The sequence below is a fragment of the Pristiophorus japonicus genome, chromosome 15, assembly GCF_044704955.1.
Source record: "Pristiophorus japonicus isolate sPriJap1 chromosome 15, sPriJap1.hap1, whole genome shotgun sequence".
NCBI lineage: Eukaryota > Metazoa > Chordata > Chondrichthyes > Pristiophoridae > Pristiophorus > Pristiophorus japonicus.
This window is the reverse complement of record NC_091991.1, coordinates 156,200,560-156,218,675: the sequence shown is the minus strand read 5'-3', so window position 1 is coordinate 156,218,675 and position 18,116 is coordinate 156,200,560. Positions and strand designations below refer to the sequence as shown.

General features: G+C 45.0%; 1 protein-coding gene across 7 annotated transcripts in view; it reads right to left on the bottom strand.

Annotated features, from left to right (window-relative positions):
• Positions 1 to 18,116, bottom strand: part of rhbdf1a (rhomboid 5 homolog 1a (Drosophila)) — a 346,823-nt gene that overhangs the window by 177,720 nt on the left and 150,987 nt on the right. Inside the window, exon 1 of one of the 7 annotated variants that reach the window (XM_070901168.1) lies at positions 11,141 to 11,210. The exons of the other annotated variants lie outside the window; for them this stretch is intronic. The gene's annotated coding sequence lies outside the window, so the exon portion shown is untranslated. Of the gene's footprint in view, positions 1 to 11,140; positions 11,211 to 18,116 lie in introns of those variants that run through there. 7 annotated transcript variants of the gene reach the window in all.

Below are 18,116 nucleotides of genomic sequence, written 5' to 3'. Positions count from 1 at the left end.
AGGGCAATTAGGAATGGGCAATAAATGCTGGCCTCGCCAACAACGCTCACAAATAAAAAAAGAAAATTGAATTTTCCATCTGAAGATGCACTGTCACAAGTGCAATTACCAACACTACTGTGACTTAAGAAATCAGTATCTGAGATTATTTCAGCAACACAATTATAGGCTTTAAAAATGTTCCACAGCTAAAACTTAAAATCGGAGTTCTAATTGTAATAAACTAGCGGTTAGGAAAGCCTGACACTAATCAAGAGGAACATATTTACAAAAAACAATAAAGCGGAAGCTAAGTGAGAATCAATGATGAGAGATGATATACAGACTTGGATCAAGTCAGAGCTTGTGGAGTCAGGGGACAGGTAGCAGAATGGCCACAAGACAGAAGAGAGAGAGAGTAGGGCTTAAGGGCAGATACTCAGACTGGTAAATGTTGGGCAGTGGTGTTCCACAGGGTTCGGTGCTGGGACTACTGTTGTTCATTATTTATATTGATGAGTTGGGCCTCGGGAATCATAAGTACAAGTTAAAAATTAGCAGACAACACTAAATTGGGGTGTGTAGTTAATACAAAGGAAGGATGCAACTAAATACACGATGACATTAATAAACTTGCAGAATGGGCGTTTAAGTGGCAAATTAATTTTAATGTGGATGTGTGTGGGGTGCTGCATTTTGGTTGGAAAATAAGAATCTAAATGGGGTAAAGGAGCAGAGAGATCTCTGCTGTACAGATATACAAATCACTAAAAGTAACAGCGCAGATTAACAAGGCCGTAAGAACAGCAAACCCAGCACCGGGGTTCATTTCCAGAGGAATAGAATTTAAAAGCCGAGAAGTTATGATAAACTTGTATAGAACTGTGGTCAGGCCACACTTGGTGTGTACTGTGTACTCTGAGACAACCACAAAAGAACTTGGAGCACGACGGCTGCGGCAGCGAATGCGAGAATGAAGAGGACGACGCGTACAGTAAAGAGTATGTGACACCATTGTTGTCCGGGCTGGAGCTCGGCAGCATTTTAGCAGACGGGCGGGGCTCCGGGGAAACGGCGCTCACCTCAGCCTGACAGCGCAAGTCCCACCTTCCCAGCACTGCCATTGGCCAGTCCCTCCTGTTTGGTAGGTGTAGTGGGCATGTGCTGGGGCTACGGCGGGCATTGGTTGGCTGGCCCTTGCGTCCATCACTGTGGCCAGCTTCCACTCTCAGGTTGGGCTGTTGCAAGGCGTTGGATTCAGGCTCGGGCTCCTTGTGCTGGGGCCCGCCTCCTTACAACAAGGGAGTCACTCGGGGCAATACATGTATGAGGACACTTTTATTTGGGACACTTTTATTTGGGACTGTCACCATGCAGCCGAGCTGGTTTCCAGTCATCTTGGCTAATCCTTGTCACTGGACCAAGACCTAGCTCTGTCAAGCCCGTGTGGTGGCTGGTGTGCAACGGTCACCGCACCTTAAAAAGATCCACACACAGGCATCTTTCACCCTTCAACATGTAGTTCTGGATCTGGAATATTAGATCCTTCATTGAAATACCTATGAACTCGTACCTTTTTGGCATGGAAGCAAGTCATCCTCGCTTCAAGGGACTGCCTATATGATGACAGTGTACAGTTCTGGTCTCCATATTATAAAAAAAGATATTGAGGCACTCAAGGTGGTGAAGAAAATTACTGGAATGCAACGGAACGGGCGGGTTATACCTATCTGGAAAGATTGAAGAGGCTGGGGCTCTTCTCTCTAGAAAAGTGAAGACCGAGGGGCGAGTGATAGAGGTCTTTAAGATTTAGATTAGAGAAGAACTTTCCACTTGGGGGCCAGACCAACAATAAAGGTCAAAAATATAAGATAGTCAATAATAAATCCAATAAGAAATTCAAGAGAAACTTCTTTACCAAAAGAGTGCCAAGAATGTGGAACCTGCGGCCACAAGAGGTGGTTGAGACAAAAAGCATTGATGCAGTTAAGGGGAAGCTAGATAAGCACAGGGGTGAAAGGAATAAAAGGATATGCTGATGAAGAGGGGAAGGAGCAGGCTCGTGTGGAGCAGAAATGGCAGCATAGACCAGTTGGGCCGAATGGCCTGTTTCTGTGCTGCAGACTTGATGCAAGTCAATTTAATTTGCTGCCAATTACTTCTACCTCTGCTCATTACTAATAAACAATGTCTTCAGTTGACATATAGCTCAAGATGTTATGTTGCACACTTTTTCCATGTGCTATACTTGTTACAATTGAATGTCTGGCAAGCGGTCGTGCCACTGTTGGTATTTTCTAGCGCATTGAAAGATGACCACTTGGGCAAGATCCATTTGTTGTTTGTGTCAATTTGCTCCCTATACCTCGAAGACACTGGGGTGATTTTCAACTGCTGTCCACCTCGATCATGCTGTAAAGTGGGGTGGCAGGCAGTTGAAAACTGAACAAAATGTCCCGCCCACTGGCTGTCCAAGGACTGTCTGACTTGGTTTGAGAGTGGGCCCCGAGTGCTATGCACACTTCGCCCCTTGGTCCCAGCAATTCAGTGGCCTCTCCAGAAGTCCTTAAAGGGACCGCTGGAGGTCTCTCAAAAAATGGCCGCAAAAACTTTACCACAATGATTTCTTTATGGCCACGAGGACCATGAATGCTCTTGACCTCATAGAAATCTTCAGGCTTGCTGCTAGCTATTCAGTAGACCGCCCGCCCCCCTGTCAACTGAAGACATCTGTACACTTTAGACATCTGTAGAACCGCAACAAATGGTGCAGCAACTGTCACCTTTGTGAAAGGAAAACAGGAAGATGTGATTAATCTGCCTATTTGCAATGCTCTTGTATAAAGGGAAAAGAGGGTTTTATGCACTTGTTCTTCATTGCATAGATGAGGCTCCTCTCACCAACCAGCGAAGTTCCTGTCAGAAATGGCTTCACATATCAGCTTGTACTGATTTCATAGGAACATAAGGACATAAGAAATACTGCCCCTCGAGCCTGCTCCGCCATTTAATAAGATCATGGCTGATCTGATCATGGACTCAGCTCCACTTCCCTGCCTGCTCCCCATAACCCCTTACCGTTTAAGAAACTGTCTATTTCGGTCTTAAATGTATTCAATGTCCCAGTTTCCACAGCTCTCTGAGGCAGCGAATTCCACAGATTAACAACCCTCAGAGAAGAATTTCTCATCTCTGCTTTAAATGGGTGGCCCCTCATTCTAAGATTATGCCCTCTAGTTCTAGTCTCCATCAGTGGAAACATCCTCTCTGCATCCACCTTGTCAAGCCCCCTCATAATCTTATGCGTTTCGGTAAGATCACCTCTTTCTTCTGAATTCCAATGAGTAGAGGCCCAACCTTCTCAACCTTTCCTCATAAGTCAACCCCTCATCCCTGGAATCAACCTAGTGAACCTTCTCTGAACTGCCTCCAAAGCAATATATCATTTTGTAAATATGGAAACCAAAACTGTATGCAGTATTCCAGGTGTGGCCTCACCAATACCCTGTATAGCTGTAGCAAGACTTCTCTGCTTTTATACTCCATCCCCTTTGCAATAAAGGCCAAGATATCATTGGCCTTCCTGATCACTTGCTGTACCTGCATACTATTCTTTTGTGTTTCATGCACAAGTACTCCCAGGTCCCACTGTACTGCGGCACTTTGCAATCTTTCTCCATTTAAGTAATAACTTGCTCTTTGATTTTTTTTCTACCAAAGTGTATGACCTCACACTTTCCAACATTATACTCCATCTGCCAAATTTTCGCCCACGTAGCCTCTCTATGTCCTTTTGCAGATTTTGTGTCCCATCCTCACACATTGCTTTTCCTCCCATCTTTGTATCGTCAGCAAACTTGGCTACATTACACTCAATCCCTTCTTCCAAGTCGTTAATGTAGATTGTAAATAGTTGGGATCCAAGCACTGATCCTTGCAGCTAGTTACCAACCAGAGAATGAACCATTTATCCCGACTCTCTGTTCTCTGTTAGTTAGCCAATCCTCTATGCATGCTAATATATCGCATCCAACCCAGTGAACTTTTATCTTGTGCAGTAACCTTTTATTTGGCACCTTGTCAAATGCCTTCTGGAAGTCCAAATACACCACATCAACTGGTTCCCCTTTATCCATCCTGTTCGTTACATCTTCAAAAGAATTCCAACAAATTTGTCAAACATGACTTCCCCTTTATAAATCCATGCTGACTCTACATGATGAATTTTGCTTTTCCAAATGTCCTGCTACTGCTTCTTTAATAATGAACTCCCAACATTTTCCCAACCACAGATGTTAGGCTAACTGGTCTATAGTTTCCTGCTTTTTGTCTGCCTCTTTTTCTTTTTTAAAATGGGACCTCCCCAGAATCCAGGGAATTTTGGTAAATTACAACCAATGCATCCACAATACCTGCCGCTACCTCTCTTAAGACCCTAGGATGCAAGCCATCGGGTCCCGGGGATTTATCTGCCTTTAGTCCCATTATCTTACTAAGTACCACCCCCTTAGTGATTGTGATTGTGTTAAGTTATACTATATACAGAAATAGCAATGGGAGACCATGGGGTTGAGAATTGAAGAAAGATCCCACTCACTGGCTGCCCGTGGCCTGCCTGACACGGTTAGAGTGGGTCTCCAAATGGGCTGCCAGAACAAATGGGCGGTTGATTGTTGCAAAGCAACCACACTGCCCGCCTAAAGCGAGGACGGGAGACACAAACAATTTTTACGTTCAGGCCACATCGGCATACTTTGGACGAGCTGCTGAGCGGGCAGCTCACCATTCGGAGGGGATGAAAATCTGGTGGCTCCTTGAGTGAGACAATTTAGAAGTTTGCATTCAAAGGTGGTGATTGGGGGTGGGGGGGCGTTAGAGGGGGTGTGCATTCCTCCTTCTCCTCCGGGCCACGCAAAAATCCTCCCTTAAAATTGCCAGATCATTTTTGTAGCTGCCCCCTTTCAGGACCACAGTTTAAGCCACACAACACCCGTCACTTGTCCCTCCCCCATTTATACCTGAACATTTGAAATGGGGTCCTACAGCCAACAAACAGCCTCCTGCTTGTTTCACATCTGGTGGGCACCTGAGATTCCCTGCCCAATTTTCCACTGTCGGACATCCGGTTTTCAAGTGAAAAACAGGCAGATGACAGTTGATTTTTGATTCCCCCACTCTCCTCAAATGCCAGGTTGTTAGCATTATGCTGTATGTTTGACAAGGTACTGCAAAAGATCATGCTATATTGATACCATGACTCGGAAATGAGTGACAGTGCTCAGAAACTATGAACCATTCTCCCTTTATGAAGGCATAAGCAAGTCTTAGGTTTTGTTACAGATCAGCCATTACAAATTCACATCTGAACTTTTTTTTTAAACTAAATTTAATACAACACAGGAATTGGCTGCACATCTAATCATCAGTGAGCATGCCTGTGCTTGTGATTGTAATATAACAGTACAGTTTCCTTTGGCGACATGCAAGGAATTTAAGCCTTTGGGGGTTTGCCACTGAGATTATTTAAAGTGCAGACTATCATACTGACCCAACTCTGTATAGTTATTACTGCTTATCTAAATTTACTCAGTGGCATTCTGTATCGTTACTTCAGATAACCAGCTCACGGTTCCTCTTTATATTTTGTTATTGCTCTGTATTTGCATCATTACTGAGTAATTAATTTTCTTGAATGCTCTAAACTGATGATTGAAGTAGATGGCTCAGTTGAACATCACCCACCCTCCTCCCACATATTGAGGTTTGAAGAAGCCAAGCACCTACTTTCTGCTTTAGAAACTTCAATCAGACCATCCCATATCCCAACTTGGTAATCAGATTCAAATTTTATCTTTTCTAAAGAAAAATGACAACTATAACTGCATGAAGATAGTCATCTGGAGTCTGAGCCCAGTCTGTCACATTGCAGTCTGAGCCCAGTCTGTCACGTTGCAGTCTGAGCCCAGTCTGTCACGTTGCAGTCTGAGCCCAGTCTGTCACGTTGCAGTCTGAGCCCAGTCTGTCACGCCCATCATTGCACTTGTGAGGAGGAACAATTTAAATTAAAATCTTTAACCTAAACAGAATCTATAAAACCTTAGACTGAATGTTAATTTCCCTTCATCCTCACTGAACAAAATGTAAGTAATCCATATTTCACAGTTCAGATTCATTCCTCCTTCTTGCAAATCAGATACAAACTGGGGTAGATGCTTCCCAGTTTGCAATTAACCATACTTTTGTGAGGAATTTAAAAAAAGAATGTTTGGGCAGCTCTCCTTTGAAATATCCTTTGTTGCAGATTGCATTATTATAGTGACATGAAAAGGAAATGACTTCATATTTGCCTAGAAAAATAAACGGCAGTTGCAAAATCCCCCAGAGTGCCTTTAAAAGAAGCAAAGACCAACTAGGAAAGAGCTATAAAGTAGCAGGGAGAAAGCAGGGGAATCACCGTTTTCACTGGAGGACAACCACGATCGAAATTTCTCTATTATTCTTCCCAAACTTCTTTGGACCAAACACCATCTGCAGCTGAACTGTTCCCTGGCCACAAGGTCATTCTGAAGCAGCTGTTCAGCAGGGTGAGGGAGATGACCCAGGATATCTTTCCAGCTTATTTTGCATCTGCAGGTGTTGCATTTCAGAATTTTTAACTAATTGACTTAGAAGAGAGTTTGAATCTATTCACACACAGATGTTTCTATTCAGTAAAATTTAGCTCATGAGATGAAATCCAAACAACAGCCATAGAATTATAGAAGTTTACAGCACAGAAGGAGGCCATTTGGCCCACCATGTTTGTGCCTGCCATAAAAGATCCAGCCTAATCCCAATTTCCAGCTCTTGCGCCGCAGCCTTTTAAGTTATGGCATTTTAAGTACATATCCAAGTGCTTTTTAAATGCAATGAGGGTTTCTGCCTTCACCATCCATTCAAGCAGTAAGTTCCAGATCCCCACCAGTTCTCCTCAAATCCCCTCTAAACCTCTTACCAATTACTTTAAATCTATGCCCTCTAGTTATTGACCTCTTTTTTTTACTATGTTGTTGTCAACATACTTTGCTTAGTGCTCCTCTGAACTTTCCTCCCTTGTTCCTATTGTGCCCCAAATCCCCTGCGCAATGCACTCTGCCTCCTGCCCGCGTCCTCACCGTGATGGAATCAAGACTCGTCGCACCGTGTCCTACTCTAATTCATTCTTTCCCAGGATCTCAGCCCTTTGGCAACTCTTGTCCTCACTCAGTCTTTCCTTCCTTCTGCACCGTTCAGCCTTTTAAAACCCATTTATTCCTCATTTACCTGCTATTTCCCTTCCACAGTTTTCAACATTTCTAATTGGATCGCTCTTTCAAAGAGACGGCACAGGCATGATGGGCCGAATGGCTTCCTTCTGTGCTACATTGATCGAGGAGAATATACCCCAGCCATCACTGGACTGCAATGAAGAGCATGATCTCTGGCTCATTCTCCAGTCTGTAGTGCTGGCTGAATGGCCACTGCAGCTCATATTAACAAACTCAGGAACTCACCCCGCAGCCCTCCTGCTTTGTACAGCTCAGTGTTACAACAGGCAGTGCATTTACCTGCAAAATTATTACAATTAGTTTCAAGCGTCGGAATTTACTATAATAGTTCTGAAGGAAGCCAGGGTAAGTGTTTCATTTCAGGACATTCAAGACTCCACTGGGAAGCAGCAACATCACGAGGTTTCAAGGCAATGCCCATCGCTCCAGGATAAAGAGGACACAAGGAATATTTCATGATTCAGCCACAATTTATAGTTATCACTCTGCTTTTTTAGGACTTTTAAGATCATGGTGAGGGGTGTCTATGTTGGGAAATGGAACAATTTCCATTTCAGCCACTAGATATCCCATCAAACACTTCCAGGACAGGTACAGCATGGATTAGATACAGAGTAAAACTCCCTCTACACTATCCCATCAAACACTCCCAGGGCAGATACAGCACGGGGTTAGATACAGAGTAAAGCTCCCTCTACACTGTCCCATCAAACACTCCCAGGGCAGGTACAGCACGGGGTTAGATACAGAGTAAAGCTCCCTCTACACTGGAAATTGTGTTAGGAAAATTGATGGGATTGAAGGCCGATAAATCTCTGGGGCCTGATAGAGTACTTAAGGAAGTGGCCCTAGAAATAGTGGATGCATTGGTGATCACAGTCTATCAACTCTGGATCGGTTCCTATGGACTGGAGGGTAGCTAATGTAATACCACTTTTTAAGAAAGAAAACGGGTAATTACAGCCTGACATCAGAAGTGGGTAAAATGTTGGAATCAATTATTAAAGATGAAATAACAACACATTTGGAAAGCAGTGATGGGATCGGTCCAAGTCAGCATGGATTTATGAAAGGGAAATCCTGCTTGACAAATCTTCCAGAATTTTTTGAGGATGTAACTAGTAGAGTGAACAAGGGAGAACCAGTGGATGTGGTGTATTTGGATTTTCAAAAGGCTTTTGACAAGGTCCCATACAAGAGATTGATGTGCAAAATTAAAGCATATGGTATTGGGAGTAATGTACTGACGTGGATAGAGAATTGGTTGGCAGACAGGAAGCAGAGAGTCGGGATAAACGGGTCCTTTTCAGAATGGCAAGCAGTGACTGGTGGGATGCCGCAGGGCTCAGTGCTGGGACCTCAGCTATTTACAATATACATTAATGATTTGGATGAAGGAATTGAGTGTAATATCTCTAAGTTTACAGATGACACTAAACTGGGTGGCGGTGTGAGCTGTGAGGAGGATGCTAAGAGGCTGCAGGGTGACTTGGACAGATTAGGTGAGTGGGCAAATGCATGGCAGATGCAGTATAAATGAGGTTATCCACTTTGGTGGCAAAAACACGATGGCAGAATATTATCTGAATGGTGGCAGATTAGGAAAAGGGGAGATGCAACGAGACCTGGGTGCCATGGTACATCAGTCATTGAAAATTGGCATGCAGGTACAGCAGGCGGTGAAGAAGGCAAATGGTATGTTGGCCTTCATAGCTAGGGGATTTGAGTATAGGAGCAGGGAGATCTTACTGCAGTTGTACAGGGCCTTAGTGAGGCCTCACCTAGAATATTGTGTTCAGTTTTGGTCTCCTAATCTGAGGAAGGACGTTCTTGCTATTGAGGGAGTGCAGCGAACGTCACCAGACTGATTCCCGGGGTGGCAGGACTGACATATGAGGAGAGACTGGATTGACTGGGCCTGTATTCACTGGAGTTTAGAAGGATGAGAGGGGATCTCATAGAAACATAAAATTCTGACGGGACTGGACAGGTTAGATGCAGGAAAAATGTTTCCGATGTTGGGGATGTCCAGAACCAGGGGACATAGTCTAAAGATAAGGGGTAAGCCATTTAGGATCGAGATGAGGAGAAACGTCTTCACTCAGAGAGTTGTTAACCTGTGGAATTCCCTGCTGCGAGAATTGTTGATGCCAGTTCATTGGATATATTCAAGAGGGAGTTAGATATGGCCCTTATGGCTAAAGGGATCAAGGGTTATGGAGAGAAAGCAGGAATGGGCTATTGAGGGAATGATCAGCCATGATCTTATTAAATGGTGGTGCAGGCTCGAAGGGCCTGCTCCTGCACCTATTTTCTATGCTTCTATGTTTTGCCAAGGGAAATAGGTCCTTCCTATCCACTCTATCTAGGCCCCTCATAATTTTATACACTTCAATTAAATCTCCCCTCAGCCTCCTCTGTTCCAAAGAAAACAACCCCAATCTATCCAATCTTCCTTCATAGCTAAAATTCTCCAGTCCAGGCAACATCCTCGTAAATTTCCTCTGTAGCCTCTCTAGTGCAATCACATCTTTCCTGTAATGTGGTGACCAGAACTGCATGCAGTACTCTAGCTGTGACCTAACTAGTGTTTTATACATATGTAGCATACCCTCCCTGCTCATATATTGTATGCCTCGGATAATTAAGGAAAGTATCACGTATGCCTTCTTCACCACCTTATCTACCTGGCCTGCTACCTCCAGGGATTTATGGACATGAACTCGAAGATCGCTCTGTTCCTCTACACTTCTTAGTATCCTCCCAATTATTGTGTATTGCCTTGCCTTGTTAGCCCTCCCCAAATGCATTACCTTATACTTCTCTGGGTTGAATTCCATTTCCATATGTCACATGATGCATTTGAAACTTCAAAATGGTACTCCCACACACCACATCAACCTTAGACATGGAGGTTAATTTAAAAATATTTGGGTAGACATTCATCATAGTATCTTGGAATGGCTTCATTCACATGAGCTCAGCAGGGGATGGCTGTTCAAAGGCAAGACCTAGCAGATCTAACCGTGACAGGTTTAACTGGCAGCTTGACTGGCTGGCCCTCACAAAGAGCTGGAGATGGGTCATAGCTCAAGTCTTTGGCTTCCTCTCCAGCTAAGCAAAGACGCACTTGGAGGGTCTGCAGAGACTTGGTAAGGAAGTTAGTCACAGAGAGTGAGCGCTCCCTGCTTCACTTTAGTATTGATTGGCTCCAGAAAAATGACTAATCAGAGAAGTGTATTACAGGAAATCGTGTGGTGTGCTTTCTTATTTTCAATATTATGAGAAACATTTTGAAATAGATTAAAAAATTCACTGCAAATATTATCCTGCTCAGTCACAGATTATATTTAAATGTCTTGTCTCACTAGTCATTGTCATTCTACCTTCCAGAAGATAAGAGATTACATTAACCAGTGCACATAATGCAGGGTTTCACTATCACTACCCTGGTCATGCTGTGGTGTTACTATATATTGGGCCATGGAGATAAATTCTTGATTGTAAGGGTTTGCATACAGGAGAGACTGGTAATGAGGAATTCAATATTTGCAGCAGGAGGCAAAAGGCCCCATGCACAGAAGTAAATGTATGCTTTACTGCGTTAAAGGCACTATATAAATGCAAGTTGTTGCTATGCCCTTAGAAAATGTCATCCTTGTTCACAAGAAGCCAGAATCAAGTAGGCAAAAAAGAACTTTAAAAAACATTTGGACCTTCAAGTGGAAGATCAGGGAGTTCTCTCGGTCAGTAACTCCTCATTTCCACCAATATCAGCCAATCCTGACCGGTGCTGAGTCTCATACAATTAGGTGTGACTTATCCCGAGTGCAATAGTGGGGAAAATTGTGAACCTGTATCTGTTATAATGCACTTTTCCTCCTGTAGCTCAAAGCTCTTCACATTGTATCCTCCGTTTTCACAACAGGAAATATTGTTAAGTTAAGGTAGCCTTTTTCTTGGTACTGCATAGGGAAAATTAAAATTAGCGAAGAAATGTCATTTGCATTAGAAAATACACATCACTAGACTCCTCCAAAACAGATCGAATGACCACATTAAAATAAATGAAGGCAAAAGGAAAGTGGGCACAGCACTGGGATGGCAAGTACTTCCCACGGTGCTAGAGAGAGCTGGGGGATGAAATTGCCTCTTTCTACAAGTCCCGTGGCCGCCTGAAAGGTGGCAGTCATGGGTCGGTGCGGACCGGCCGCCGAGTTGCTGCAGAGGGGCCGCCATGTTGTATATTGCCCTCCTTTAGTTTTGGAGCAGTGTACGGGAACGCCCCGCCCGTTTTCCCACCGCATCGTGCATGCACCAACCCCTTACCAAGCGACAGAGACCCCCTTTCCGAAATGGCCCCGCGGGAAATTGCCCCATGCGGAATTGCCCCGCCGGTCAGTGCCACTGACCGCTTTTTCTGTTGGTACTCTATGCGTGGCTGGGCGGCGTGGCCGTCCTTAAAGGGGAGGTGGCGCTGCTGGCGACTCCATTTTATATTTTGTCGGCCGACTGCCAGGTCAGACCAACAGTTATGCCCATGGGTTCAGCCGGGCCACCAACAAATAGGCTGGCATCCACTCTTGGTTGCCAGGCTGCTGGCCCAGCCAAAACTCTCCCTGGTGGTCCAGTCTTTGCCACTAAAGTGGCTGCAGAGTCCGCAGCGGCTCTCCCCTTTAACTGAAGGGGAGGGATGTTGTGACATGCCAGCATGACGACATCATCAGCATGGCACTGATGACTTAGAGCGTCGGCCATTCCGGACCGACCGCACTTCCGCCCCGCTCCAAAAAAACCCACAAAGACCTGAATTTCTCCGGATTGTCCGTTTGAAATCGGTAGATGTGCCCCGTTTCGGGCGGAGTGCAATTTCAGCCTCCTGATATCAACTGCCAAACTGTCCCACTTACACAGAGGTAATTGGTTGGTTATAGAGACACTGAAGAAATCAGTGGGGCATTAGGGAAAGGCAGCAGCAGCAGATAACAAAGGAAAAAAATCATCGAGGATTCCTGCTTGAGATTCATGTCAAGTTTTAACGGTTCCCAAGTCCATAATTACTTTTACTAATATCATTGTTAACTGTGTTTTATTGGGGAGGGCAATTCTTAACTATTTAAGTACTAATGCTTAAGTATTTTCAAAAAGCCTAACTCCCTTAATGATTTAATGGGTAAATGCACCTCCCGATGTTGGACCGGACCATAGAAACCAAGAAGGTCCCAGCTTCAATCATCAATCCGTGATCAGTTGGAGTATCAGTTATAGTGTTAAATGTGTTACAGGACCTCTCATTCAGATTGGAGAGTTCAGCCAAAACTATAATGCCTGGTTGCTAATCAGTGGCCCATCCTCGGGTGTGAATGTCTGGTGAAGACAATTTTAGGCTAAGTTGTATGTCCTCCTGTAATGTCTGTCGCTCCACATTGTGGACTCCTATGGCACTGTAGCCAGTGCTGTTTATAATAAAAGGGACCAGGTCACCTGACTGGTGACTTCTGGAAGATTCTGCCATCTTACGGTTGTGTGTGCTGTGAGCTCCCTGAAAATATCACATTGGCAGCGAAGATGGAATTGAGCGGATAAAACAAAGCTGCAATTTTTGTTAGTGGAGGATTCAGCCAGCCGACAGGGATATTTTGAGAGCTTCTCGGTTTTGAATAACAGCTACAAATCCGAGGTAATTTCCAAGCACACTTGTTTGAACTGCCAGAGTCCAGATGGCCGTGCCTATGGGGGTAATAGGATATTTGGGGGAATTTCAAATGCCCTATTCAACGTGACCATGAAAGTTTCAGAGCGTATTTACAATATACATATATATATATTTACAATATACATTAATGATTTGGATGAAGGAATTGAGTGTAATATCTCCAAGTTTGCAGATGACACTAAACTGGGTGGCGGTGTGAGCTGTGAGGAGGATGCTAAGAGGCTGTAGGGTGACTTGGACAGGTTAGGTGAGTGGGCAAATGCATGGCAGATGCAGTGTAATGTGGATAAATGTGAGGTTATCCACTTTGGGGGCAAAAACACGATGGCAGAATATTATCTGAATGGTGGCAGATTAGGAAAAGGGGAGGTGCAACGAGACCTGGGTGTCACGGTACATCACTCATTGAAAGTTGGCATGCAGGTACAATAGGCGGTGAAGAAGGCAAATGGTATGTTTGCCTTCATAGCGAGGGGTTTTGAGTATAGGAGCAGGGAGGTCTTATTGCAGTTGTATAGGGCCTTGGTGAGGCCTCAACTGGAATACTGTGTTCAGTTTTAGTCTCCTAGTCTGAGGAAGGACGTTCTTGCTATTGAGGGAGTGCAGCGAAGGTTCACCAGACTGATTCCCGGGATGGCTGGACTGACATATGAGGAGAGGCTGGATTGACTGGGCTTTTATTCACTGGAGTTTAGAAGGATGAGAGGGGATCTCAGAAACATATAAAATTCTGACGGGACTGGACAGGTTAGATGCGGGAAGAATGTTTCCGATGTTGGGGAAGTTCAGAAACAGGGGACACAATTTAAGGATAAGAGGTAAGCCATTTAGGACTGAGATGAGGAGAAACTTCTTCATTCACCGAGAGTTGTGAACCTGTGGAATTCCCTACCGCAGAGAGTTGTTGATGCCAGTTCGTTGGATATATTCAAGAGGGAGTTAGATATGGCCCTTATGGCTAAAGTGATCAAGGGGTATGGAGAGAAAGCAGGAAAGAGGTACTGAGGTAAATATCAACCATGATCTTATTGAATGGTGGTGCAGGCTCGAAGGGCCGAATGGCCTACTCCTGCACCTATTTTCTATGTTTCTATGTGGAGCGGCTAGAGATGTTTTTCACCGCAAATAATATCATCGAAGTCCCCGATGATGAAAACCATAACTGGGTGGTGTTGGAACGACAAAGGGCTATTTTCTTAACTGAAGCGGGCCCTAGGTGTATGAAACCTTGAAAAATTTGCTTGTGCCTGACAAGCCAAAGACACAACTCTTTAGCAAATTCAGCACTACAGCCCCAAGCCCTTGGAAATTGCTGAAAATTATCGTTTCAGAATAAGAGATCAGTTAACCGAAGAAAATATCGGTGAGTACATTGTAGCATTAAAAAAAACTGTAATTTCGGAAACTTTCAGTGACCGCTTTGTTTGTGGGATGAAAAATGATGCGATCAGAAGAAAGTTATTGACAACGCCTAACTTGATTTTTGATTTAGCTTGTCAGACAGCTATGTCAATGAACATGGCCGACCAATATTCCCAAGAACTTCATACTATTTTCAGTTGTCAGACAACAGAGGTGAATCGTCTGCAGGTTAAAAGTAAAAGGCGATTGGGCCCCAAAGTCTTAGAAAGTGGCAATGGTAACAGAGCATTGAAGTCCTGTTATCAGTGCCTAGGACAACACATTGCTCAAAGTTGTCCATATGTGAAGGCAGAGTGTTTCTTCTGCAGGAAAATTGGGCATCTTGCGAAGGCATGCCAACTGAAGGGTAAACCAGCTTTCAAAGCTACAAGTAGAAATCCCCAAAGACTACATAGCATGGAAAAAAAACAACAGGACGAGGAGATGTTAGAGCTAAACATCATCAGGAGCATGAGGTTAACTAACAACGAATCGAAAAGTATCATAATCCACACAGATGTTGCAGGAATCAAGATACCCATGGAAATCAACACTGGTGCATCCTTGAGTGTCGTACCAGAGTCGCTATACCTCGGTAAATTGCGTGATTTCTCATTGGAGAAATACAAGATAGAGCTGTGAGGCCACTCGGGAGAGAACATTCCTGTGGTAGGTCGTATCACCGTACCGGTGAAGTACAAGGATCAATTTCAGAGCTTGCCTCCAATATTAGTGGCAGGAGACAAGCCTGCCTTACTAGGAATAAATTGGTTGGGATCACTGAAGCTGGATTGGAGTGAGATTTTTCATGTTGAAACGAGATTTGCATCAAAGGATGATGTCATCAAGAAGTATCCAAAGGTGTTCTGTGTTCTGTGAAAGAGGCAGTCCGATCCAAAGCTTCAAGGCGAGTGTCAGGGTACAGAAGGAGGCTAGATCGGTTTACTGCAAGCCACGTTCCGTACCATATGCACTCAAGGAGAAAGTTGAGCAAGTACTCAAAAGACTAGAGACTGAGAACATTATTTCTAAAGATCGATGTAATTGGACTACACCCATTGTTGTTGTACCCAAGTCTGATGGGAAGGTAAGATTGTGCGGTGATTATAAAGTAATCGTAAACCAGGTTCTAGAGGGTAATGTCCCCAATACATTGCTGAATATAGAAGATTTGTTCACAGCACTGACAGGTGGTCAGATCTTCTCAAAGTTGGATCTTACGAATGCCTACTTACAGCTTGAACTAGATGAGAAGTCCAAGTCATGCTTGACTATAAATACTCATCTTGGCCTATATCAATTTAACAGGCTACCATTTGGAGTGTCTTCCACCCCCGCCATATTTCAAGGGGTGATGAACCAGATTTTGCCAGGTATTGAGGGGGTAGTATGTTATTTAGATGACATACTAATTTCAGCACCAAATAGGCAAATTCATCATAACATATTGAATGAAGTCCTCAAAGGGCTAGAGAAGCAGAGTACGAGTGTCTGCTCGCAAGTGTGAGTTATTTCAAAATTCAGTGGAGTACTTAGGGTACAGAGTACACAAAGATTTTTTAAAAAATAATTTGGAAATACTTTTAAACTCTTAAACTTTTAAAACAACTTGGAAACCTTTGGGGAAATTTTTAAATAACTTTGGAAGAGACTTTCTAAAACATCCCTCGGAACCCCAGCGGACAGCTGACCTTCCCAATGCCTGCCCCCCAACCAAGTCTCGGGCCATCTACCATCAATGGCGCTATTTGGCGCCGAGCTTGCGGCCAACACCTCACCGTAGGCAATTAGGCTGATACAGCAGTGCCTGGTCTCCAGTCGTCTTGGACCCCCCATGCCACTGGACCAAGACCTTGCTCTGCTAAGCCCATGTGGTTGCCGGTGTACAGCAGCCACCCTACGTTAAAAGAACTCACGCATTAATATGAAGTTCTGGACCTGGAACATCAGGACCCTTGTGGACAATTCCAACAGCAACATGCCGGGAGAGCTCAGAGATGCAGTGACCGTGACCATCTTTAAAAAGGGAGACAAGTCCGACTGCGGCAACTACAGGGGAATCTCCCTGCTATCAGCCACTGGGAAAGTTGTCGCTAGATTTCTTCTCAACCGTCTTCTCCCTGTGGCCGAGGAACTCCTCCCGCAATCACAGTGCGGATTTCGTCCCCTACGGGGCACAACGGACATGATCTTTGCAGCGCGACGGCTGCCGGAAACATGAGGGAGCAGCGCCAGCCCTTATACATGGCCTTTTTCGATCTTACAAAGGTCTTTGACGCCGTCAACCGTGAGGGCTTATGGAGCGTCCTCCTCCGTTTTGGATGCCCCCAAATGTATGTCAATATGTTTCGCCTGCTCCATGACGGCATGCAGGCCGTGATCCTCATCAGCAGATACATTACAGACCCAATCTATGTCCAGACCGAGGTCAAACAGGGCTGTGTCATCGCTCCAACCCTCTTCCCAATCTTCTTCGTTGCCATGCTCCACCTCACAGTCAACAAGCTCCCCGCTGGAATGGAACTAAACTACAGAACCAGTGGGAAACTGTAACCTACGCCGTCTCCAGGCCAGGTCCAAGATCACCCCAAACTCTGTCGTTGAGCTACAGTACATGGACGACGCCTGTGTCTGCTCAATTCTGAGGCTGAACTCCAGGATATCGTTGATATATTCACCGAGGTATTTGAAAGCATTGGACTTACGCTTAGCATCCGTAAGACAAAGCCTGTCCTCGCTCCGCAGCACTGCACCCCACCCCCCACCCCACCCCGCCATCAAGATTCACGGCGCGGCCCTCGACAACGTGGACCACTTCCCATACCTCGGGAGTCTCTGATCAACAAAGGCAGACATTGATACGGAGCGTCAATATCGCCTCCAGTGCGCCAGTGCAGCCTTCGGCCGCCTGAGGAAAAGAGTGTTTGAAGACCAGGCCCTCAAATCTATCACCAAGCTCATGGTCTACAGGGCTGTAGTAATACCCACCCTCTTGTATGGATCAGAGGCATGGATGATGTACAGAAGACACCTCAGGTCGCTGGATATATATCATCAACGCTGTCTCCGCAAGATCCTACAAATCCCCTGGGAGAACAGGCGCACCAACATCAGTGTCCTTGCCCATGCTAACATCCCCAGCATTGAAGCACTGACCACACATGATCAGCTTCGCTGGGCAGGCCATATAGTTCGCATGCCAGACACGAGACTCCCTAAGCAATTGCTCTATGTGGAGCTCCTTCACGGCAAACGAGTCAAAGGTGGGCAGCAGAAATGTTACTAGGACACCCTCAAACCCTCCCTGGTAAAGTACGACATCACCATTGACTCCTGGGAGTCCCTGACCGAAGACCGCCTTAGGTGGAGAAAGTGCATCCGGGAGGGCGTTGAGCTCTTCAAATCTCAACGCTGAGAGTGTGAAGAGGTCAGGCGCAGGCAGCTGAAGGAGCGTGCGGCAAACCAGTCCCACCCACCCCTTCCCCCGACGAATTTCTGTCTCACCTGTGACAGGGTCGGTGGCTCTCGTATTGGACTGTTCAGCCACCAAAGGACTCACTTTGGGAGTGAAAGCAAATCTTCCTCAATTCCGAGGGACTGCCTACGATGACATCCAACCAAGGGAAAGCTGGATGTAATCAGAAAAGTACCCACTCCCAAGAATGTCAATGAACTTCGATCATTTTTGGGTCTTTTGAACTATTATGGGACGT